Source organism: Pseudophryne corroboree, chromosome 5 (genome assembly GCF_028390025.1).
Source record: "Pseudophryne corroboree isolate aPseCor3 chromosome 5, aPseCor3.hap2, whole genome shotgun sequence".
In the NCBI taxonomy this organism is placed as follows: Eukaryota; Metazoa; Chordata; class Amphibia; order Anura; family Myobatrachidae; genus Pseudophryne; species Pseudophryne corroboree.
The window spans coordinates 578156323-578182552 of record NC_086448.1 but is presented as its reverse complement, the minus strand read 5'-3'; the positions used below and the strand labels follow the sequence as shown (position 1 = coordinate 578182552).

At 45.0% G+C, this 26230-nt stretch overlaps 2 long non-coding RNA genes across 2 annotated transcripts in view; one reads left to right on the top strand and one right to left on the bottom strand.

Annotated features, from left to right (window-relative positions):
• LOC134928067 (uncharacterized) overlaps positions 1-26230 on the top strand; it is a 284893-nt gene that overhangs the window by 178798 nt on the left and 79865 nt on the right. The window lies entirely within an intron of this gene.
• The window catches only part of LOC134928068 (uncharacterized), a 177168-nt gene continuing 159039 nt past the window's right edge, over positions 8102-26230 (bottom strand). The window contains exon 3 of the long non-coding RNA XR_010177820.1: positions 8102-8188. This is a non-coding gene — a long non-coding RNA (uncharacterized LOC134928068). The remainder of the gene's footprint in view (positions 8189-26230) is intronic.

Here is a 26230-nt window from a genome sequence, read left to right as displayed (position 1 = left end):
AGAAGTCACATGCGAGTTACGTTTTTACCTGAAAACTTGCAACCTATACACTGTGCGAGTTGCGGGACAAACTTGCACATTAAAATGTGCGAGTCCGGGACAAACTTACACATTTAAATGTGCGAGGTTGTGTAAGTTTGTCCAGCGCATGTATTCAGAAGATGATTCCTTAATCTCACAGAAATCTCCAATTCTCGATCCTGCAGCTATTGCCACTGTGAATGTATCTCCTCTTCATGGAATGGTATTTGTAGGTCCTCATCTTCAGAAGAAACTTCTCCAATGGGCACATGCTTCCCTTTTCTAAAGCCACTCTGGAGTCCAGAAAACTTTAGAATTCATTCAGCGGTCCTATTGGTGGTCCACATTAAAATCTGATGTTTGAGATTTTGTATCTTCCTGTGTAGGATATCCTCAGCATAACATTTCTCATCAGTCTCCTGCCAGACAGATACAACCACTTTCTGTTCCACATTGTCCTTGGTCTCATCAATCAATAAACTTTATCACCGATCTTCCACCATCTAAAAGTTATAACACCACCTGGGTTATCGTGGACCGATTTCAAAGATGGACCATTTCATCCTACTCAATGGCCTTCCATCAGCTCCTCATTTAGTTATCCGTGACATCTTTAGGCTCCATAGTCTTCCCACTGAAATCATCTCTGACTGAACGATACAGTTTGTAGCAAAGTTCTGGAGGTCTCTCTGTTCTTTACTGCAAATAAAATTGAAATTCTCTTCGGTTTACCATCCACAGACCAACAGGCAAATGAATGTGTGAACTAGGACCTCAATACTTTCTTATAACTATTTGTCTCTTCGTTTCAAGATGATTTTATTGAACTATTGCGCTGGGCCAAATTAACCCACAATAATTGCTATAATATGAATTCTACGCCATTTATGACATTTTACCAACTCCATCCTCTACATTTTCAGTTGTAACCAGTCTTTGACGTCCCAGCAGCTAATTCCTCTCTCCAACGCTTCAGTACGAACTCGAAGGAGATACTTTCTACCTTGTTAAGGTCATCAACATGGTACAAGATTTTCATTTATCGAATTAGCGAGCTGTTCCCAGCTTAAAGCCAGGGGATAAAGTGTGGCTATAAACACATAATCTGAGACTTTGGACTCCATCAATGAAGTTTGAGCCACACTTCATTGGCCCCTTTCTCAAAGTGAAAGTCATTAACCCTGTGGCTTACAAACTGCAACTTCCAACCTATTTTAGTATAACAAATTCTTTTCACATCTCCCTTCTGAGAGCTTTGATTTTGAACAAATTCTGAACCATGCTTACCAGGGGTTCTAAAGTGCATACTCAATATGGGGTGGAATTTGAAGTTGAGAACATTTTACATGTTGTCACTGTGGATGTCTTCAACATTTAAATTACTGGGAGAGATATGGTCCAGAAGAAAGAGTTTTTAATGTTCATACTCCATATTTAATTTGGGTCTTCCATTCCAAGCCTCCACACAAACTCGGGAAGTGTCCATAGGCTGCTTGCAAAAGGGGGGTATTGTCACAGCTCCCAGAGACCCCAGATGCAGACCCCACTGCTTAACTGTTCGGACACTGCTGGCACTTTTCCGCAGTGTGCCAAGGGTCTGCCAGCAACTGGTCTCTGTTGTTGCTGTGGCTGCTGTGGGTACCTTGTCCTCTGTGTCTCTGCCTGTGGCGGTTCACTCTTCTTGACCCCACTGGCATTTGCATGCTGATGTTGCAGACATGCCTTGCATTCCATGTGCAGAGTCTCCCATTGGCCCTGGAGTATGTGTGCCACCATGTTTGGTTAGATCATCAGCTGGCTATTACACCACCAATGGGGAATCAGTCCCAGTCCTCCTGTCCAATTTGCTTCCTGAAGTCCCTATAATGGAACTCCCTGTTGAGTTGGCAAGCTGCCAGTGCAACAAGTTTCACAGCTCTCAGTTGAGTTCAGTACCAACACACCTCAATGTGTTTCTTCTGAGATTCTCACTGGAGATTCCTGTTCAGTTCAGTTCAGACCTCACTGCTACCAGCCTGATGTCCAGCTAAATCCTCACTGGTACCAGCCCAGTATCCAGTTAAAGTCTCTCTGGTACCAGCACAGTGCTCATCTAAAGCCTCACCCGATAAGCCTGTTGTCCAGTGAAAACCTCACCTGTACCAGCCCATTGTCCAGTTAAATCCTCACAAGGAACCAGCTCAGTGTCCAGCTAAAGCCTAACTTGTACATGCCTGGTGTCCAGCTAAAGCCTCACTGATACCAGCCTGCAGGGATGTGCAGTGAGGTAAATGGCTCAGGAGGCACTGTGTAGTACCAGAGCCAGATTTACACAGAATATATGAGCCAAAGGGTTCATGTGGGCATTATACAAAGATGCAGCAGTATCTACTGATGGAAATTTGGTGAGTTTTGATCAGAAATGTGCAAAAAAGATAGGCAGGGAAGGCATTGCCTTACCTGTCATAAACTTTTTTCTCATGAGTTTTTATTATAGCAATGATTAGAATAATACAAAGAAGATATTTCTAATATATTCTTTGCATTTTTCATATACTTTGTATAGTGTATAAAAATCTCTGGCGTATACATTAGTAGAACAGGAAAGGATCTGTCTCACCTGCCTCACCTCACCGCACATCACTGATAGCCTGGTGTCCAGCTAAAGCCTCATTGGTACCAGCCTGTGTCCAGTTAAAGTCTCATCAGTGCAAGCCCAGTGTCCTTTTAAAACCTAACCAACATCAACCTGGTGTCCAGCCAGAGTCTCTTCGGTCCAGCCCGGTGTCCAACCTAATTTCCATCGATACTAGTCCAGAGTTCAGATTGAGGCTCACTGAACTTTCCCAGTGTCAAACCAAAGCACCATGAATTCCAGTCCAGTGGCTAGCCAAAGATCACCGGTACCAGTTCTGTATCAGTACCGTTGACATCTATCCGCTATTCAGTTACAAACTACCTATACCACTCCAGAGTCCAGCCACAGCTCTGTAATCTCCAGTACCTGTCTGGCACCATCCATTATACTGCAGTCTCAGTTCAGTTCCCTGATCTTCAGTACCTACTGTATATAGTGTCTGGCTCCTGTATCACAGTATCTTTCCAGCTCACACTATTTGGTGCCAACACGGAGTCCAGTTTCTAATCCCTCTAGACTTTTTGCTTACAGCATCAACCATTATGCAAGTAGTGTCTCTGACTCCTGCACATGCGCAGAAACTTTATCAAGTTGCCAAGCTTTCTTCACGTAGCTTTCTCACCACAAACATGCTTTGACCCAAGTCCAGGAACACAAACAAATCAAGTCCCACTTCTCACCCTATTTTTATTTGTAATATTATACTATCACAAACGCAAAATCTTTCATAAGCATTTTCCAGTGTTTACATTTTAAACTGTGCTGTAAATAGCATTTGATTTACTGCAAATTCCTCTTGACTTTATATACTGTATTGGTATTAGGTAGCTTGATAAAGTTTTTCTAACATATGTGTCTCCCTATTAAAATGCTTCAGTTCAATAGTATTTTGATTTTTCATATAAACAAATATTACTTCTAAAGATGACATATTAATTTGTAGGGGATCTGGTTAATATGCCAGCTGTCAGAATCCCACCAGTCGGAATACCGATGCCTGAATCCTGACACCCATCAGAATGCCAATGTCAGAATTCCAAAAAGGTCAGAACACAGAACACAGAATCCTGACAGCTGGCATCCTGACCATAGTAAGTATAGCGCGTATTAAGTTTAGGACCGGTGGTGTGTGTTAGTTTAGGTGCCACCTGGGTAGGTTAAGATTAGTGATGTGCGCCGGACATTTTTCGGGTTTTGTGTTTTGGTTTTGGATTCGGTTCCGCGGCCGTGTTTTGGATTCGGATGCGTTTTGGCAAAACCTCCCTGAAAATTTATCGGATTCGGGTGTGTTTTGGATTGGGGTGTTTTTTTACAAAAACCCCTCAAAAACAGCTTAAATCATAGAATTTTGGGGTAATTTTGATCCCATAGTATTATTAACCTCAATAACCATAATTTCCACTCATTTTCAGTCTATTCTGAACACCTCACAGTATTATTTTCAGTCCTAAAATTTGAACCGAGGTCGCTGGATGACTAAGCTAAGCGACCCAAGTGGCCGACACAAACACCTGGCCCATCTAGGAGTGGCACTGCAGTGTCAGACAGGATGGCACTTCAAAAAAATAGTCCCCAAACAGCACATGATGCAAAGAAAAAAAGAGGCGCAATGAGGTAGCTGTGTGACTAAGCTAAGCGACCCAAGTGGCCAACACAAACACCTGGCCCATCTAGGAGTGGCACTGCAGTGTCAGACAGGATGGCACTTCAAAAAAATTGTCCCCAAACGGCACATGATGCAAAGAAAAAAGAGGTGCACCAAGGTCGCTGGATGGCTAAGCTAAGCGACACAAGTGGCCGACACAAACACCTGGCCCATCTAGGAGTGGCACTGCAGTGTCAGGCAGGATGGCACTTCAAAAAAATTGTCCCCAAACAGCACATGATGCAAAGAAAAAAAGAGGTGCACCAAGGGCGCTGTGTGACTAAGCTAAGCGACACAAGTGGCCGACACAAACACCTGGCCCATCTTGGAGTGGCACTGCAGTGTCAGGCAGGATGGCACTTAAAAAAAATTGTCCCCAACAGCACATGATGCAAAGAAAAAAAGAGGTGCACCAAGGTCGCTGGATGGCTAAGCTAAGCGACACAAGTGGCCGACACAAACACCTGGCCCATCTAGGAGTGGCACTGCAGTGTCAGGCAGGATGGCACTTCAAAAAAATTGTCCCAAAAAACAGCACATGATGCAAAGAAAAAAAGAGGCGCACCAAGGTCGCTGTGTGACTAAGCTAAGCGACACAAGTGGCCGACACAAACACTTGGCCCATCTAGGAGTGGCACTGCAGTGTCAGGCAGGATGGCACTTCAAAAAAATTGTCCCCAAACAGCACATGATGCAAAGAAAAAAAGAGGCGCACCAAGGTCGCTGTGTGACTAAGCTAAGCGACACAAGTGGCTGACACAAACACCTGGCCCATCTAGGAGTGGCACTGCAGTGTCAGGCAGGATGGCACTTCTAAAAAATTGTCCCCAAACAGCACATGATGCAAAGAAAAAAAGAGGCGCACCAAGGTCGTACCACAGGTATAGAATGTAGATGGATAGTATACTTGACGACACAGAGGTAGGTACAGCAGTGGCCTTCCGTACTGCTATATATACTGGTGGTCACTGTGTCAGCAAACTACAAAACTAAAATGCACCACAGGTATAGAATCTAGATGGATAGTATACTTGACGACACAGAGGTAGGTACAGCAGTGGCCTTCCGTACCGTACTGCTATATATACTGGTGGTCACTGTGTCAGCAAACTGCAAAACTAAAATGCACCACAGGTATAGAATCTAGATGGATAGTATACTTGACGACACAGAGGTAGGTACAGCAGTGGCCTTCCGTACCGTACTGCTATATATACTGGTGGACACTGTGTCAGCAAACTGCAAAACTAAAATGCACCACAGGTATAGAATCTAGGTGGATAGTATACTTGACGACACAGAGGTAGGTACAGCAGTGGCCTACTGTACCGTAATGTTATATATTATATACTGGTGGTCACTGGTCAGCAAAACTCTGCACTGTACTCCTCCTATATATATATTATACTGGTGTTCCCCAGTCCCCAAAATAAAGCAGCACACTGAGCACAGATATGGAGTGTTTTAAAGGCAGACAACGTATACTGGTGGTTACTGTCAGCAAAACTCTACACTGTACTCCTGCTATATAATACAGCTGCTCCCCAGTCCCCACAATTAAGCAGTGTGAGCACAGATATATGCAGCACACTGAGCACAGATAAGGAGCGTTTTTTTCAGGCAGAAAACGGATAAAACTGGTGGTCACTGATCAGCAAAACTCTGCACTGTACTCCTCCTATATTAATATAAAGCTGTCCCCAGTCCCCACAATGATATAAGCAAGCACAAATATTTGTATCAACTCAACAATGAATAAACGGAGAGGACGCCAGCCACGTCCTCTCCCTAACATTTCCAATGCACGAGTGAAAATGGCGGCGACGTGCGGCTGCTTATATAGAATCCGAATCTCGCGAGAATCCGACAGCGGGATGATGACGTTCGGGCACGCTCGGGTTAACCAAGCCATATGGGAGAATCTGAGTATGCCTTGGACCCATGTAAAAAGGGTGAAGTTCGGGGGGGTTCGGTTTCCGAGAAACCGAACCCGCTCATCACTAGTTAAGATTAGGCTGTGGCACGGGAGATGTTAGGGTTAGGCTGCGGGGAGGGGTTATTAGGGTTAGGCACCAGTTCAGAGGGTTAAGGTTAGGCAGCAGGGGAGGGAGGGTTAGGTTTATGCTGCAGGGAGGGGGGTTAGGTTTAGGCACTAATAGTGGAAGGTTAGAGAGTTAGGCTACAGGAAGGGTGGGTTAGGGTTATGGTATATGGGAGAGGGAAGAATAGTCCTTTTTTAGCCCTGACGGTATATTATTTATCAGGATCCCGGCGTCGGTATTATTACAGGCGGGATCCCAAACGCTGGCAAATCATACTCAACCCATTTGTAGTTATGTAACAAGCATTTGTTTCTTATTTGGTTTTCTGACATGAGTAAGATAATCAACGTTATATTTTTTTATAAATAAGTGGAATGCCAACTGGTTATTGTTTGTGTTCTCATTCCAACAAATGAACCAATTGTTTTTGGAAACTTAGGGTTATTTAATAAAATGTGAGGGCATAAAATGGGGCATCATTAAGCCATTGACAATTTATATAACTTTTCAGCGAACGGGGTGCTTTAGTAGCCTTTTGTTGGCTAGCTACAATATACTCAATTTATTGCTAGCCCTAATCATACATTTATTTTACATTTTTAAAAGCATCACTTCGAAAACAATGCTTTTTCATTTTCAACATATATGCAGAAACATGTTTACATCCCATAATTTCCAGTAAGGCACTGGCTAGTATCGGAGCCAAATGTACACTAGAGATGTGCACCAACCCCCATGTTTTGAATCTGTATTAACGTTATGTTTTGGTTTTGCCAAAACTGCCCTTACATGTTTTGGTTATGGATCTGTATTTTTTTTTAACATTTATAAAAATAGCTAAAATCACATAATTTGGACCTTTTTTAATCCTACAGTATTATTAACCACAATAACATTAATTGCCAGGCATTTCCAGTCAAGTTTGACTATCTCACAGCTCACAATATCATTTTTTGTCTAGTTTAGGTGAAAAGGTTTCACCAAACTAGGTGGCTAACTAAGCTAAGATATATCAGTGGGTGGCCCAAACACATGGCAGTTCAACTTCAAACATGGCACATCTAGGAAACAGAGTGGCACTGCAGTGGCTGACAGGATGTTAGTTTAATAAAAATATACAACTCCATGAAAGTAATTAAGAATGTTTTCATAGTGTAAATCAAGAACTATGGGGGTCATTCCGAGTTGATCGCTCGTTGCCGATTTTCGCAGTGCAGCAATTAAGTAAAAGAATGGCAAAAATGTGCATGCTCATGGTACGCAGCGCGCATGCGCTAAGTACTTTCACACAAGACTTTGTAGATTTACACAAGCTCGAGCGATGTTTTTCCATCGCTCGAGTGATCGTAGTGTGATTGACAGGAAGTGGGTGTTTCTGGGCGGAAACTGCCCATTTTCAGGGAGTGTGCTAAAAAACGCAGGCGTGCCAGGTAAAAACGCAGGAGTGGCTGGAGAAACGGGGGAGTGGCTGGAGAAACGGGGGAGTGGCTGGCCGAACACAGGAACTAAACGGACTGAGGTGATCGTAGTCTAGGAGTAGGTCTGTTGCTACTCAGAGACTGCAGCAAATTATTTAGTAGCAGTTCTGCTAATCTTTCGTTCGCTATTCTGCTAAGTTAAGATACACTCCCAGAGGGCGGCGGCCTAACGTTTGCAATGCTGCTAAAAGCAGCTAGCGAGCGAACAACTCGGAATGAGGGCCTATATCAGAAGAATTGTTAAATAAGATAATTTAATATAATTGTTTGTTTAAGAAAACTTTAATCAGTGGGGGCATTGGGGATGATAATGATCGAAAATTCTTCTTTCATGGCCGTAATGCTCAAACATTTTTCTTTCATGAGCCTTTTCTCTGCTCAGTTGCTGTAAAGAAAGAAAGAAGGATTAGTTTAGCATTTGACAGCAGATAAGAACCACTTAACCCAGCTAAAGCACTAGAGATGAGCGGGTTCGGTTTCTTTGAATCCGAACCCGCACGAACTTCACTTTTTTTTCCACGGGTCCGAGCGACTCGGATCTTCCCGCCTTGCTCGGTTAACCCGAGCGCGCCCGAACGTCATCATGACGCTGTCGGATTCTCGCGAGGCTCGGATTCTATCGCGAGACTCGGATTCTATATAAGGAGCCGCGCGTCGCCGCCATTTTCACTCGTGCATTGAGATTGATAGGGAGAGGACGTGTCTGGCGTCCTCTCCATTAGAATAGAGATAGATAGATTAGATAGAGAGAGATTGTGCAGAGTCGCAGACAGAGTTAGTTTACCACAGTCAGTGACCAGTGCAGTTGCTAGTTAACTTTTATTTAATATAATATATCCGTTCAGTTCTCTCTGCTATATCCGTTCTCTGCCTGAAAAAAAAAACGATACACAGCACAGTCAGTCACACAGTGTGACTCAGTCTGTGTGCACTCAGCTCAGCCCAGTGTGCTGCACAGTCATCAATGTATAAATTAAAAGCTTATAATTAATTGTGGGGGAGACTGGGGAGCACTGCAGGTTGTTAGCAGGAGCCAGGAGTACAATTATATTAATTAACAGTGCACACTTTTGCTGCAGGAGTGGTGACCAGTGCCTGACCACCAGTATAGTATTGTTGTATACTACTAATATCTCTTTAAATATCAACCAGTCTATATTAGCAGCAGACACAGTACAGTGCGGTAGTTCACGGCTGTGGCTACCTCTGTGTCGGCACACGGCAGGCAGTCCGTCCGACCAGAATTGTATTATTTATTATTATATACCTACCACCTAACCGTGGTTTTTTTTTCATTCTTTATACCGTCATAGTGTCATCCTAATTGTTACGAGTATACTACTATCTCTTTATCAACCAGTGTACAGTGCGGTAGTTCACGGCTGTGGCTACCTCTGTGTCGGCACACGGCAGGCAGTCCGTCCGACCAGAATTGTATTATTTATTATTATATACCTACCACCTAACCGTGGTTTTTTTTTCATTCTTTATACCGTCATAGTGTCATCCTAATTGTTACGAGTATACTACTATCTCTTTATCAACCAGTGTACAGTGCGGTAGTTCACGGCTGTGGCTACCTCTGTGTCGGCACACGGCAGGCAGTCCGTCCGACCAGAATTGTATTATTTATTATTATATACCTACCACCTAACCGTGGTTTTTTTTTCATTCTTTATACCGTCATAGTGTCATCCTAATTGTTACGAGTATACTACTATCTCTTTATCAACCAGTGTACAGTGCGGTAGTTCACGGCTGTGGCTACCTCTGTGTCGGCACACGGCAGGCAGTCCGTCCGACCAGAATTGTATTATTTATTATTATATACCTACCACCTAACCGTGGTTTTTTTTTCATTCTTTATACCGTCATAGTGTCATCCTAATTGTTACGAGTATACTACTATCTCTTTATCAACCAGTGTACAGTGCGGTAGTTCACGGCTGTGGCTACCTCTGTGTCGGCACACGGCAGGCAGTCCGTCCGACCAGAATTGTATTATTTATTATTATATACCTACCACCTAACCGTGGTTTTTTTTTCATTCTTTATACCGTCATAGTGTCATCCTAATTGTTACGAGTATACTACTATCTCTTTATCAACCAGTGTACAGTGCGGTAGTTCACGGCTGTGGCTACCTCTGTGTCGGCACACGGCAGGCAGTCCGTCCGACCAGAATTGTATTATTTATTATTATATACCTACCACCTAACCGTGGTTTTTTTTTCATTCTTTATACCGTCATAGTGTCATCCTAATTGTTACGAGTATACTACTATCTCTTTATCAACCAGTGTACAGTGCGGTAGTTCACGGCTGTGGCTACCTCTGTGTCGGCACACGGCAGGCAGTCCGTCCGACCAGAATTGTATTATTTATTATTATATACCTACCACCTAACCGTGGTTTTTTTTTCATTCTTTATACCGTCATAGTGTCATCCTAATTGTTACGAGTATACTACTATCTCTTTATCAACCAGTGTACAGTGCGGTAGTTCACGGCTGTGGCTACCTCTGTGTCGGCACACGGCAGGCAGTCCGTCCGACCAGAATTGTATTATTTATTATTATATACCTACCACCTAACCGTGGTTTTTTTTTCATTCTTTATACCGTCATAGTGTCATCCTAATTGTTACGAGTATACTACTATCTCTTTATCAACCAGTGTACAGTGCGGTAGTTCACGGCTGTGGCTACCTCTGTGTCGGCAGTCGGCAGGCAGTCCGTCCATCCATAATTGTATTATTATTATAATATATACCACCTAACCGTGGTTTTTTTATACCACCTAACCGTGGCAGTCCGTCCATAATTGTATACTAGTAAACTATCCAATCCATCCATCTCCATTGTTTACCTGAGGTGCCTTTTAGTTCTGCCTATAAAATATGGAGAACAAAAAAGTTGAGGTTCCAAAATTAGGGAAAGATCAAGATCCACTTCCACCTCGTGCTGAAGCTGCTGCCACTAGTCATGGCCGAGACGATGAAATGCCAGCAACGTCGTCTGCCAAGGCCGATGCCCAATGTCATAGTACAGAGCATGTCAAATCCAAAACACCAAATATCAGAAAAAAAAGGACTCCAAAACCTAAAATAAAATTGTCGGAGGAGAAGCGTAAACTTGCCAATATGCCATTTACCACACGGAGTGGCAAGGAACGGCTGAGGCCCTGGCCTATGTTCATGGCTAGTGGTTCAGCTTCACATGAGGATGGAAGCACTCAGCCTCTCGCTAGAAAACTGAAAAGACTCAAGCTGGCAAAAGCACCGCAAAGAACTGTGCGTTCTTTGAAATCCCAAATCCACAAGGAGAGTCCAATTGTGTCGTTTGCGATGCCTGACCTTCCCAACACTGGACGTGAAGAGCATGCGCCTTCCACTATTTGCATGCCCCCTGCAAGTGCTGGAAGGAGCACCCGCAGTCCAGTTCCTGATAGTCAGATTGAAGATGTCAGTGTTGAAGTACACCAGGATGAGGAGGATATGGGTGTTGCTGGCGCTGGGGAGGAAATTGACCAGGAGGATTCTGATGGTGAGGTGGTTTGTTTAAGTCAGGCACCCGGGGAGACACCTGTTGTCCGTGGGAGGAATATGGCCGTTGACATGCCAGGTGAAAATACCAAAAAAATCAGCTCTTCGGTGTGGAGGTATTTCACCAGAAATGCGGACAACAGGTGTCAAGCCGTGTGTTCCCTTTGTCAAGCTGTAATAAGTAGGGGTAAGGACGTTAACCACCTCGGAACATCCTCCCTTATACGTCACCTGCAGCGCATTCATAATAAGTCAGTGACAAGTTCAAAAACTTTGGGTGACAGCGGAAGCAGTCCACTGACCAGTAAATCCCTTCCTCTTGTAACCAAGCTCACGCAAACCACCCCACCAACTCCCTCAGTGTCAATTTCCTCCTTCCCCAGGAATGCCAATAGTCCTGCAGGCCATGTCACTGGCAAGTCTGACGAGTCCTTTCCTGCCTGGGATTCCTCCGATGCATCCTTGCGTGTAACGCCTACTGCTGCTGGCGCTGCTGTTGTTGCCGCTGGGAGTCGATGGTCATCCCAGAGGGGAAGTCGTAAGCCCACTTGTACTACTTCCAGTAAGCAATTGACTGTTCAACAGTCCTTTGCGAGGAAGATGAAATATCACAGCAGTCATCCTACTGCAAAGCGGATAACTGAGTCCTTGACAACTATGTTGGTGTTAGACGTGCGTCCGGTATCCGCCGTTAGTTCACAGGGAACTAGACAATTTATTGAGGCAGTGTGCCCCCGTTACCAAATACCATCTAGGTTCCACTTCTCTAGGCAGGCGATACCGAGAATGTACACGGACGTCAGAAAAAGACTCACCAGTGTCCTAAAAAATGCAGTTGTACCCAATGTCCACTTAACCACGGACATGTGGACAAGTGGAGCAGGGCAGGGTCAGGACTATATGACTGTGACAGCCCACTGGGTAGATGTATGGACTCCCGCCGCAAGAACAGCAGCGGCGGCACCAGTAGCAGCATCTCGCAAACGCCAACTCTTTCCTAGGCAGGCTACGCTTTGTATCACCGCTTTCCAGAATACGCACACAGCTGAAAACCTCTTACGGCAACTGAGGAAGATCATCGCGGAATGGCTTACCCCAATTGGACTCTCCTGTGGATTTGTGGCATCGGACAACGCCAGCAATATTGTGTGTGCATTAAATATGGGCAAATTCCAGCACGTCCCATGTTTTGCACATACCTTGAATTTGGTGGTGCAGAATTTTTTAAAAAACGACAGGGGCGTGCAAGAGATGCTGTCGGTGGCCAGAAAAATTGCGGGACACTTTCGGCGTACAGGCACCACGTACAGAAGACTGGAGCACCACCAAAAACTACTGAACCTGCCCTGCCATCATCTGAAGCAAGAAGTGGTAACGAGGTGGAATTCAACCCTCTATATGCTTCAGAGGTTGGAGGAGCAGCAAAAGGCCATTCAAGCCTATACAATTGAGCACGATATAGGAGATGGAATGCACCTGTCTCAAGTGCAGTGGAGAATGATTTCAACGTTGTGCAAGGTTCTGATGCCCTTTGAACTTGCCACACGTGAAGTCAGTTCAGACACTGCCAGCCTGAGTCAGGTCATTCCCCTCATCAGGCTTTTGCAGAAGAAGCTGGAGGCATTGAAGAAGGAGCTAAAAGGGAGCGATTCCGCTAGGCATGTGGGACTTGTGGATGCAGCCCTTAATTCGCTTAACAAGGATTCACGGGTGGTCAATCTGTTGAAATCAGAGCACTACATTTTGGCCACCGTGCTCGATCCTAGATTTAAAGCCTACCTTGGATCTCTCTTTCCGGCAGACACAGGTCTGCTGGGGTTGAAAGACCTGCTGGTGACAAAATTGTCAAGTCAAGCGGAACGCGACCTGTCAACATCTCCTCCTTCACATTCTCCCGCAACTGGGGGTGCGAGGAAAAGGCTCAGAATTCCGAGCCCACCCGCTGGCGGTGATGCAGGGCAGTCTGGAGCGACTGCTGATGCTGACATCTGGTCCGGACTGAAGGACCTGACAACGATTACGGACATGTCGTCTACTGTCACTGCATATGATTCTCTCAACATTGATAGAATGGTGGAGGATTATATGAGTGACCGCATCCAAGTAGGCACGTCACACAGTCCGTACTTATACTGGCAGGAAAAAGAGGCAATTTGGAGGCCCTTGCACAAACTGGCTTTATTCTACCTAAGTTGCCCTCCCACAAGTGTGTACTCCGAAAGAGTGTTTAGTGCCGCCGCTCACCTTGTCAGCAATCGGCGTACGAGGTTACATCCAGAAAATGTGGAGAAGATGATGTTCATTAAAATGAATTATAATCAATTCCTCCGCGGAGACATTGACCAGCAGCAATTGCCTCCACAAAGTACACAGGGAGCTGAGATGGTGGATTCCAGTGGGGACGAATTGATAATCTGTGAGGAGGGGGATGTACACGGTGATATATCGGAGGGTGAAGATGAGGTGGACATCTTGCCTCTGTAGAGCCAGTTTGTGCAAGGAGAGATTAATTGCTTCTTTTTTGGGGGGGGTCCAAACCAACCCGTCATATCAGTCACAGTCGTGTGGCAGACCCTGTCACTGAAATGATGGGTTGGTTAAAGTGTGCATGTCCTGTTTTGTTTATACAACATAAGGGTGGGTGGGAGGGCCCAAGGATAATTCCATCTTGCACCTCTTTTTTCTTTTCTTTTTCTTTGCATCATGTGCTGATTGGGGAGGGTTTTTTGGAAGGGACATCCTGCGTGACACTGCAGTGCCACTCCTAGATGGGCCCGGTGTTTGTGTCGGCCACTAGGGTCGCTAATCTTACTCACACAGCTACCTCATTGCGCCTCTTTTTTTCTTTGCGTCATGTGCTGTTTGGGGAGGGTTTTTTGGAAGGGACTTCCTGCGTGACACTGCAGTGCCACTCCTAGATGTGCCTGGTGTTTGTGTCGGCCACTAGGGTCGCTAATCTTACTCACACAGTCAGCTACCTCATTGCGCCTCTTTTTTTCTTTGCGTCATGTGCTGTTTGGGGAGGGTTTTTTGGAAGGGCCATCCTGCGTGACACTGCAGTGCCACTCCTAGATGGGCCCGGTGTTTGTGTCGGCCACTAGGGTCGCTAATCTTACTCACACAGCTACCTCATTGCGCCTCTTTTTTTCTTTGCGTCATGTGCTGTTTGGGGAGGGTTTTTTGGAAGGGCCATCCTGCGTGACACTGCAGTGCCACTCCTAGATGGGCCCGGTGTTTGTGTCGGCCACTAGGGTCGCTAATCTTACTCACACAGCTACCTCATTGCGCCTCTTTTTTTCTTTGCGTCATGTGCTGTTTGGGGAGGGTTTTTTGGAAGGGACATCCTGCGTGACACTGCAGTGCCACTCCTAGATGGGCCCGGTGTTTGTGTCGGCCACTAGGGTCGCTTATCTTACTCACACAGCGACCTCGGTGCAAATTTTAGGACTAAAAATAATATTGTGAGGTGTGATGTGTTCAGAATAGGCTGAAAATGAGTGTAAATTATGTTTTTTGAGGTTAATAATACTTTGGGATCAAAATTACCCCCAAATTCTATGATTTAAGCTGTTTTTTAGGGTTTTTTGAAAAAAACACCCGAATCCAAAACACACCCGAATCCGACAAAAATAATTCGGTGAGGTTTTGCCAAAACGCGTTCGAACCCAAAACACGTCCGCGGAACCGAACCCAAAACCAAAACACAAAACCCGAAAAATTTCAGGCGCTCATCTCTATAAAGCACACACACACACTACAGTTAATCTTTTTGTCATAAGCCTATTAAACTACCAGTATATTTTTGGATTGTACGAGGAAACCAGAGCATCCAAAGGAAATTGCAAGAGGGGAACATACAAACTCTACACAGTTATTCTGTGATTTGTAGAAATGTACTGACAGTAGTCTATTTTTTTTTTCCTAACAATTTTAACCTCTATTTTTAGCAGGGAAATGGGGGTCCTTGCATTTGATAGAGAGAAAGCCCAGCCACTTTCCCTCTGTACTGATGTGCTGCTGTAGAACTTATACATAGCATGGGGTGAGACATAGCTTCTCTTTCTCTTTTGGTTGTATCCAACATTAAGTACAGCATATGGGAATGGGGAGAGAATAATTCCAGTGGGAGGTAACTATTACATCTGCATCACTGAGGGGGCATGCCATCTGCCTATGTCACGGGACGCATGTAATTTCTGCCTCCCCTGGTACTTTTTACAATGCAGTATTAGTGCCTAAAGGGTGGTACACATGGACTGATCCAAGCTGAAATTCTAAGAAATCTGACTAGATTGCTTAGAATTTCAGCATGGATCTCTCCGTGTGTAGGGTGCCAGCGACAGCGGTGCGTGGTCCCGTGCTTTGCTATCGCCGGCACTAGATTTGGCATGCATACATGCCGAATCTAATGAGGTCGCTCATTTCACCACTTAGTGAAATGAGCGGTCCTCCCCACTTGCTCAGCACACATCGCGCTGAGTTAGGGGAGAGATGTGTGCTGAGTGTTCGTGCTAGATCGCTCAGCACACATCTCGGGGCACACATCCCCATGTGTAGCAGCCTTAAGACAGATCTCCACCCCCAGCTTCATGCAGTTTCTGAATACAGTACCAGAGGGGAGGCTGAACTTATCACTGCCTATCCTCTGTCTTTCTGCATTTGCAGCTGAGTGCTGCTAATTCATACGCCAACGAAAAGAGCAGATTTTTCCACAGATCAGTGGAAAAACCAGTTATTTTCATTTCAGTATGATGAGAGGTTCTGCCTCCCCTGACTGCCCATCCCTGGAAATGGTAAACGTGGCATTAAGCATTTCAGTGGGAAAATAGGGGGCTAAGTTTGCAGTATTTTACTGTAAGATAAAAGTTGGTTTTAATGAATTGATAATATTCATTGGAAACCCATTAGAGTCAGATCACATACTTTTAAAGGAAATGAATTGCTCAGAAAACTTAAACAGAGGTTCGATACAAATAACTTATGCAATTGGGCTTTAGACAACTTAGAGATGTTAAACTTATTCAGGAGGCTATCTATTCTCCCTCCAGGGGGGTCGTGGACCCCCAAGAGGGAGAAAATTTGTCGGTATGCCGGCGGTCGGGATTCCAGCACCGGTATGGTGGTCATCGGGAGCCCGGCTGCTGACAACCTGAAGACCACCCCCTTATACAGTAATACAATAAAAGTATACAGTAGTTCTTTTAATTAGAGAAATTGTATAATGTGCTCCATGGCATTTAAATATTGTTGTTGCTGCTACTGTTGTTAGAATTGAATTGAAAACCCACTTTAGTAGGTTTCAGAATAAAATTGTAACTACAGTAGATGTTAAAATCAACCCTGCTCTATTACCATATACATAATGTGCTTTCCACATACTTCCATATGCTTGCTCAAGTTTAATTGCTGAAGTTTGTCTTGAAACTTAAATGTGTCATTACTAGTAAGCTGCATGGTAAAATGCATATGCTGAATATTTAGAGAATTTAATTGTAACATTTCTTGAATTTATTTTGCTATTTTCAAATAAGTCATATTGTAACAAATGTCACCACTAATGAAGCCAGGGAATGAGAATCTTCTATTCCCCAACTACCTCACTTGACACGAGTAGTTTAGCCCTAAATTCCCTAGGTATGATGCTAATGTTTATTTTTACGTTCTCCTTGAAGAGCAAAATAACTTTCACCTTTATGAAATTCATGTGCCTAATGTGCTGTATGTAAGATGGCAATGTATAAATATTTAGGATGCTTCTAGTGACTCAGAAGTCCACTCAGAAATTAAACTATTACAGGTAACATAGTCCGGCAAACAAGTCTGTTAAGTTATTGTTTCCTATGTTTGTTCTCCATCATCTAGGGGGATAACTTTACAGACTTTGCAGGGCCCAAACTAGCCAAGGATCAAGGGATGGCAGACCATTTCTGTCCTTGTTGACTAGCTTTCTTTGGATTACTTAGAGTATACTCCTGATGGATTGGTGAAGCCATGCTATGATCAAGCATCCATAGTCTTTGTGTTCTTACATGCCCACATATAGAAATGTGATTTCTTCGCTGGACCACTGCAAATTAGAGATGAGCGCCTGAAATTTTTCGGGTTTTGTGTTTTGGTTTTGGGTTCGGTTCCGCGGCCGTGTTTTGGGTTCGACCGCGTTTTGGCAAAACCTCACCGAATTTTTTTTGTCGGATTCGGGTGTGTTTTGGATTCGGGTGTTTTTTTCAAAAAACCCTAAAAAACAGCTTAAATCATAGAATTTGGGGGTCATTTTGATCCCATATTATTATTAACCTCAAAAACCATAATTTCCACTCATTTTCAGTCTATTCTGAATACCTCACACCTCACAATATTATTTTTAGTCCTAAAATTTGCACCGAGGTCGCTGGATGACTAAGCTAAGCGACCCTAGTGGCCGACACAAACACCTGGCCCATCTAGGAGTGGCACTGCAGTGTCACGCAGGATGTCCCTTCCAAAAAACCCTCCCCAAACAGCACATGACGCAAAGAAAAAAAGAGGCGCAATGAGGTAGCTGACTGTGTGAGTAAGATAAGCGACCCTAGTGGCCGACACAAACACCGGGCCCATTTAGGAGTGGCACTGCAGTGTCACGCAGGATGTCCCTTCCAAAAAACCCTCCCCAAACAGCACATGACGCAAAGAAAAAAAGAGGCGCAATGAGGTAGCTGACTGTGTGAGTAAGATGAGCGACCCTAGTGGCCGACACAAACACCGGGCCCATTTAGGAGTGGCACTGCAGTGTCACGCAGGATGTCCCTTCCAAAAAACCCTCCCCAAACAGCACATGACGCAAAGAAAAAAAGAGGCGCAATGAGGTAGCTGACTGTGTGAGTAAGATAAGCGACCCTAGTGGCCGACACAAACACCGGGCCCATTTAGGAGTGGCACTGCAGTGTCACGCAGGATGTCCCTTCCAAAAAACCCTCCCCAAACAGCACATGACGCAAAGAAAAAAAGAGGCGCAATGAGGTAGCTGACTGTGTGAGTAAGATAAGCGACCCTAGTGGCCGACACAAACACCGGGCCCATTTAGGAGTGGCACTGCAGTGTCACGCAGGATGTCCCTTCCAAAAAACCCTCCCCAATCAGCACATGACGCAAAGAAAAAAAGAGGCGCAATGAGGTAGCTGTGTGAGTAAGATTAGCGACCCTAGTGGCCGACACAAACACCGGGCCCATTTAGGAGTGGCACTGCAGTGTCACGCAGGATGTCCCTTCCAAAAAACCCTCCCCAATCAGCACATGACGCAAAGAAAAAAAGAGGCGCAATGAGGTAGCTGACTGTGTGAGTAAGATTAGCGACCCTAGTGGCCGACACAAACACCGGGCCCATTTAGGAGTGGCACTGCAGTGTCACGCAGGATGTCCCTTCCAAAAAACCCTCCCCAATCAGCACATGACGCAAAGAAAAAAAGAGGCGCAATGAGGTAGCTGTGTGAGTAAGATTAGCGACCCTAGTGGCCGACACAAACACCGGGCCCATTTAGGAGTGGCACTGCAGTGTCACGCAGGATGTCCCTTCCAAAAAACCCTCCCCAAACAGCACATGACGCAAAGAAAAATAAAAGAAAAAAGAGGTGCAAGATGGAATTGTCCTTGGGCCCTCCCACCCACCCTTATGTTGTATAAACAGGACATGCACACTTTAACCAACCCATCATTTCAGTGACAGGGTCTGCCACACGACTGTGACTGAAATGACGGGATGGTTTGGACCCCCACCAAAAAAGAAGCAATTAATCTCTCCTTGCACAAACTGGCTCTACAGAGGCAAGATGTCCACCTCATCATCATCCTCCGATATATCACCGTGTACATCCCCCTCCTCACAGATTATCAATTCGTCCCCACTGGAATCCACCATCTCAGCTCCCTGTGTACTTTGTGGAGGCAATTGCTGCTGGTCAATGTCTCCGCGGAGGAATTGATTATAATTCATTTTAATGAACATCATCTTCTCCACATTTTCTGGATGTAACCTCGTACGCCGATTGCTGACAAGGTGAGCGGCGGCACTAAACACTCTTTCGGAGTACACACTTGTGGGAGGGCAACTTAGGTAGAATAAAGCCAGTTTGTGCAAGGGCCTCCAAATTGCCTCTTTTTCCTGCCAGTATAAGTACGGACTGTGTGACGTGCCTACTTGGATGCGGTCACTCATATAATCCTCCACCATTCTTTCAATGGGGAGAGAATCATATGCAGTGCCAGTAGACGACATGTCCGTATCCGTAATCGTTGTCAGGTCCTTCAGTCTGGACCAGATGTCAGCATCAGCAGTCGCTCCAGACTGCCCTGCATCACCGCCAGCGGGTGGGCTCGGAATTCTGAGCCTTTTCCTCGCACCCCCAATTGCGGGAGAATGTGAAGGAGGAGATGTTGACAGGTCGCGTTCCGCTTGACTTGACAATTTTCTCACCAGCAGGTCTTTCAACCCCAGCAGACTTGTGTCAGCCGGAAAGAGAGATCCAAGGTAGGCTTTAAATCTAGGATCGAGCACGGTGGCCAAAATGTAGTGCTCTGATTTCAACAGATTGACCACCCGTGAATCCTTGTTAAGCGAATTAAGGGCTCCATCCACAAGTCCCACATGCCTAGCCGAATCGCTCCGTGTTAGCTCCTCCTTCAATGTCTCCAGCTTCTTCTGCAAAAGCCTGATGAGGGGAATGACCTGACTCAGGCTGGCAGTGTCTGAACTGACTTCACGTGTGGCAAGTTCAAAGGGCATCAGAACCTTGCACAACGTTGAAATCATTCTCCACTGCGCTTGAGACAGGTGCATTCCACCTCCTATATCGTGCTCAATTGTATAGGCTTGAATGGCCTTTTGCTGCTCCTCCAACCTCTGAAGCATATAGAGGGTTGAATTCCACCTCGTTACCACTTCTTGCTTCAGATGATGGCAGGGCAGGTTCAGTAGTTTTTGGTGGTGCTCCAGTCTTCTGTACGTGGTGCCTGTACGCCGAAAGTGTCCCGCAATTCTTCTGGCCACCGACAGCATCTCTTGCACGCCCCTGTCGTTTTTTAAATAATTCTGCACCACCAAATTCAAGGTATGTGCAAAACATGGGACGTGCTGGAATTTGCCCATATTTAATGCACACACAATATTGCTGGCGTTGTCCGATGCCACAAATCCACAGGAGAGTCCAATTGGGGTAAGCCATTCCGCGATGATCTTCCTCAGTTGCCGTAAGAGGTTTTCAGCTGTGTGCGTATTCTGGAAACCGGTGATACAAAGCGTAGCCTGCCTAGGAAAGAGTTGGCGTTTGCGAGATGCTGCTACTGGTGCCGCCGCTGCTGTTCTTGCGGCGGGAGTCCATACATCTACCCAGTGGGCTGTCACAGTCATATAGTCCTGACCCTGCCCTGCTCCACTTGTCCACATGTCCGTGGTTAAGTGGACATTGGGTACAGCTGCATTTTTTAGGACACTGGTGACTCTTTTTCTGAGGTCTGTGTAAATTTTCGGTATCGCCTGCCTAGAGAAATGGAACCTAGATGGTATTTGGTACCGGGGACACAGTACCTCCAACAAGTCTCTAGTTGGCTCTGCAGTAATGATGGATACCGGAACCACGGTTCTCACCACCCAGGATGCCAAGGCCTCAGTTATCCGCTTTGCAGTAGGATGACTGCTGTGATATTTCATCTTCCTCGCAAAGGACTGTTGGACAGTCAATTGCTTGGTGGAAGTAGTAAAAGTGGTCTTACGACTTCCCCTCTGGGATGACCATCGACTCCCAGCAGCAACAACAGCAGCGCCAGCAGCAGTAGGCGTTACACGCAAGGATGCATCGGAGGAATCCCAGGCAGGAGAGGAATCGTCAGAATTGCCAGTGACATGGCCTGCAGGACTATTGGCATTCCTGGGGAAGGAGGAAATTGACACTGAGGGAGTTGGTGGGGTGGTTTGCGTGAGCTTGGTTACAAGAGGAAGGGATTTACTGGTCAGTGGACTGCTTCCGCTGTCACCCAAAGTTTTTGAACTTGTCACTGACTTATTATGAATGCGCTGCAGGTGACGTATAAGGGAGGATGTTCCGAGGTGGTTAACGTCCTTACCCCTACTTATTACAGCTTGACAAAGGGAACACACGGCTTGACACCTGTTGTCCGCATTTCTGTTGAAATACCTCCACACCGAAGAGCTGATTTTTTTGGTATTTTCACCTGGCATGTCAACGGCCATATTCCTCCCACGGACAACAGGTGTCTCCCCGGGTGCCTGACTTAAACAAACCACCTCACCATCAGAATCCTCCTGGTCAATTTCCTCCCCAGCGCCAGCAACACCCATATCCTCCTCATCCTGGTGTACTTCAACACTGACATCTTCAATCTGACTATCAGGAACTGGACTGTGGGTGCTCCTTCCAGCACTTGCAGGGGGCGTGCAAATGGTGGAAGGCGCATGCTCTTCACGTCCAGTGTTGGGAAGGTCAGGCATCGCAACCGACACAATTGGACTCTCCTTGTGGATTTGGGATTTCGAAGAATGCACAGTTCTTTGCTGTGCTTTTGCCAGCTTGAGTCTTTTCATTTTTCTAGCGAGAGGCTGATTGCTTCCATCCTCATGTGAAGCTGAACCACTAGCCATGAACATAGGCCAGGGCCTCAGCCGTTCCTTGCCACTCCGTGTGGTAAATGGCATATTGGCAAGTTTACGCTTCTCCTCCGACAATTTTATTTTAGGTTTTGGAGTCCTTTTTTTACTGATATTTGGTGTTTTGGATTTGACATGCTCTGTACTATGACATTGGGCATCGGCCTTGGCAGACGACGTTGCTGGCATTTCATCGTCTCGGCCATGACTAGTGGCAGCAGCTTCAGCACGAGGTGGAAGTGGATCTTGATCTTTCCCTAATTTTGGAACCTCAACATTTTTGTTCTCCATATTTTAATAGGCACAACTAAAAGGCACCTCAGGTAAACAATGGAGATGGATGGATACTAGTATACAATTATGGACGGACTGCCGAGTGCTGACACAGAGGTAGCCACAGCCGTGAACTACCGTACTGTACTGTGTCTGCTGCTAATATAGACTGGTTGATAAAGAGATGTCGTAGTATGTATGTATAAAGAAGAAAGAAAAAAAAACCACGGGTAGGTGGTATACAATTATGGACGGACTGCCGAGTGCCGACACAGAGGTAGCCACAGCCATGAACTACCGTACTGTACTGTGTCTGCTGCTAATATAGACTGGTTGATAAAGAGATGTCGTAGTATGTATGTATAAAGAAGAAAGAAAAAAAAACCACGGGTAGGTGGTATACAATTATGGACGGACTGCCGAGTGCCGACACAGAGGTAGCCACAGCCGTGAACTACCGTACTGTACTGTGTCTGCTGCTAATATAGACTGGTTGATAAAGAGATGTCGTAGTATGTATGTATAAAGAAGAAAGAAAAAAAAACCACGGTTAGGTGGTATACAATTATGGACGGACTGCCGAGTGCCGACACAGAGGTAGCCACAGCCGTGAACTACCGTACTGTACTGTGTCTGCTGCTAATATAGACTGGTTGATAAAGAGATGTCGTAGTATGTACGTATAAAGAAGAAAGAAAAAAAAACCACGGTTAGGTGGTATACAATTATGGACGGACTGCCGAGTGCCGACACAGAGGTAGCCACAGCCGTGAACTACCGTACTGTACTGTGTCTGCTGCTAATATAGACTGGTTGATAAAGAGATGTCGTAGTATGTACAGTATGTATAAAAAAGAAAGAAAGAAAAACCATGGGTAGGTGGTATACAATTATGGACGGACTGCCGAGTGCCGACACAGAGGTAGCCACAGCCGTGAACTACCGTACTGTACTGTGTCTGCTGCTAATATAGACTGGTTGATAAAGAGATGTCGTAGTATGTACGTATAAAGAAGAAAGAAAAAAAAACCACGGTTAGGTGGTATACAATTATGGACGGACTGCCGAGTGCCGACACAGAGGTAGCCACAGCCGTGAACTACCGTACTGTACTGTGTCTGCTGCTAATATAGACTGGTTGATAAAGAGATGTCGTAGTATGTATGTATAAAGAAGAAAGAAAAAAAAACCACGGTTAGGTGGTATACAATTATGGACGGACTGCCGAGTGCCGACACAGAGGTAGCCACAGCCGTGAACTACCGTACTGTACTGTGTCTGCTGCTAATATAGACTGGTTGATAAAGAGATGTCGTAGTATGTATGTATAAAGAAGAAAGAAAAAAAAAACCACGGTTAGGTGGTATACAATTATGGACGGACTGCCGAGTGCCGACACAGAGGTAGCTACAGCCGTGAACTACCGTACTGTGTCTGCTGCGACTGGATGATAAATAATGATATAAAAAATATATATATATCACTACTGCAGCCGGACAGGTATATATATTATATAATGACGGACCTGCTGGACACTGTCTGTCAGCAGAATGAGTTTTTTATAGAATAAAAAAAAAAAACACCACACAAGTGAAGTCACACGACGAGTGTTTAACTTTTTCAGGCAATCACAATATAGTATACTACTAACTATACTGGTGGTCAGTGTGGTCAGGTCACTGGTCAGTCACACTGGCAGTGGCACTCCTGCAGCAAAAGTGTGCACTGTTTAATTTTAATATAATATGTACTCCTGGCTCCTGCTATAACCTATAACTGGCACTGCAGTGCTCCCCAGTCTCCCCCACAATTATAAGCTGTGTGAGCTGAGCACAGTCAGATATATAATATATACATAGATGATGCAGCACACTGGGCTGAGCAGTGCACACAGATATGGTATGTGACTGTCTTGTACTCCTGGCTCCTGCTATAACCTATAACTGGCACTGCAGTGCTCCCCAGTCTCCCCCACAATTATAAGCTGTGTGAGCTGAGCACAGTCAGATATATAATATATACATAGATGATGCAGCACACTGGGCTGAGCAGTGCACACAGATATGGTATGTGACTGAGTCACTGTGTGTATCGTTTTTTTCAGGCAGAGAACGGATATATTAAATAAAACTGCACTGTCTGGTGGTCACTGTGGTCAGTCACTAGTAAACTCTGCACTCTCTTCTACAGTACTCCTAAGCTCCAGTAAATCAGGTCAATCTCTCTCTCTCTCTCTCCTAATCTAAATCACTGTACTCCCTAACAGCTGCTCCCCGTCCCCAATCCTCCCCACAATTATAACTAAGTCACTCAGTCTTTCTTTACTCTTTTCTACTATAACGGAGAGGACGCCAGCCACGTCCTCTCCCTATCAATCTCAATGCACGTGTGAAAATGGCGGCGACGCGCGGCTCCTTATATAGAATCCGAGTCTCGCGAGAATCCGACAGCGTCATGATGACGTTCGGGCGCGCTCGGGTTAACCGAGCAAGGCGGGAAGATCCGAGTCGCTCGGACCCGTGAAAAAAACATGAAGTTCGTGCGGGTTCGGATTCAGAGAAACCGAACCCGCTCATCTCTACTGCAAATACCTTATTGATGGACATGCCAGCTCAACCATATGACTGATAATGTAAAACCAAGCAGAGGAGGTAACATTTACATCATATGACAACCATTGTTACCTTTGTTTGCAGTAAAGGAGAAAAATAAGAGCTTCCCAACAACCCCATCAAATTTCTGTAGTAATAAGTTATTTCTCCTGTGCTAGCTAGGGTGTTTTTAAACAACTAATATCGTATGCTAATATTTTTTTTCAGGCAGTACTCCTTACTCAATAATGTGTTACTTCTAAATAAGAGAATGTCCATTCCATATGGATATTATAAAAAAGCAACCAGTTTTAAAAATATTCAACACATATATATATATATATATGGAACAGAGATTGATATTGCGCCCCTTGTGATAAAAACAGATGTGTTGTATAAAGAATGTTGGTAAGCTAAAATGACACTCCCCTATGCTGCTACTGGGGCGTCAGCTGGATCCCTAAAATATGTACAGGGATAGCGATTCCCTGAATAGAATTTATGAAAAAAAGGGGGGGGGTGAGGGATATATAGCGACCACGGTGTCAGTGCAATAAGTATAAAATTGCCAATTCTATACAATAAAAGGTATTTATTAACGTACAATTAAGCATAAAAGAAACATTTAAAAAAATGGGACAACAATAAAAGCACAACTGAACTAAAAGCACTTAAATGAATCAAATAAAACTACAGTAAAAGCAAGTATTAAGGTTTTTTCCTTATCTTAAATGAGGTAGGTGAAGGTTCCCAACGCGTTTCGTCTGATGAGACTTCTTCAAGGGGTAGGGGTATAATGGACCTACAAGTCTATTTATAGCAGTTATAGCATGGTGGGAGGGTCCCAGCTTTGCAGGGAATCATGTGATACAATTATATATTAAATGCATTCAATCTAATACAAAAAGCAGTCTGAAAGGTATCAGGTTATTAGGAGCTACAGGACAATAAAAACGAGTGAGTCACAACATTTTATAAGAAGTAAAAAGGTTTAAAATCGTCTTAGGCATTGTAATCGCGGCACTTCCGCCACACTTCCGGTGACGGAAGACGCGAGACGTCACTTCCGCCCCACTTCCGCTGCCGTCTGCGGCGGCGCGATGTTACAGTACAGTCCTCAGTGCCTTCTACAAGTGTCTGTGATCCAGGGAAAAGGAGGGAGTCTTGTGTTATGTCCTCTCCTGGCGGCCATATTAGATGGGACTTTGTCCATAGGATTTTAGGCAGCGGTGGCCATTTTATAGTGTATCATACATATCCTTGCTCCGGTATCCATGGTGACCGTTCCATACATAAAATAAAGATAGATGCATCAGGAATACATACTTTTATCAGTTCAGAATCATGTATTAACAACTTACAGATGGGTGGTGACATAACATAGTA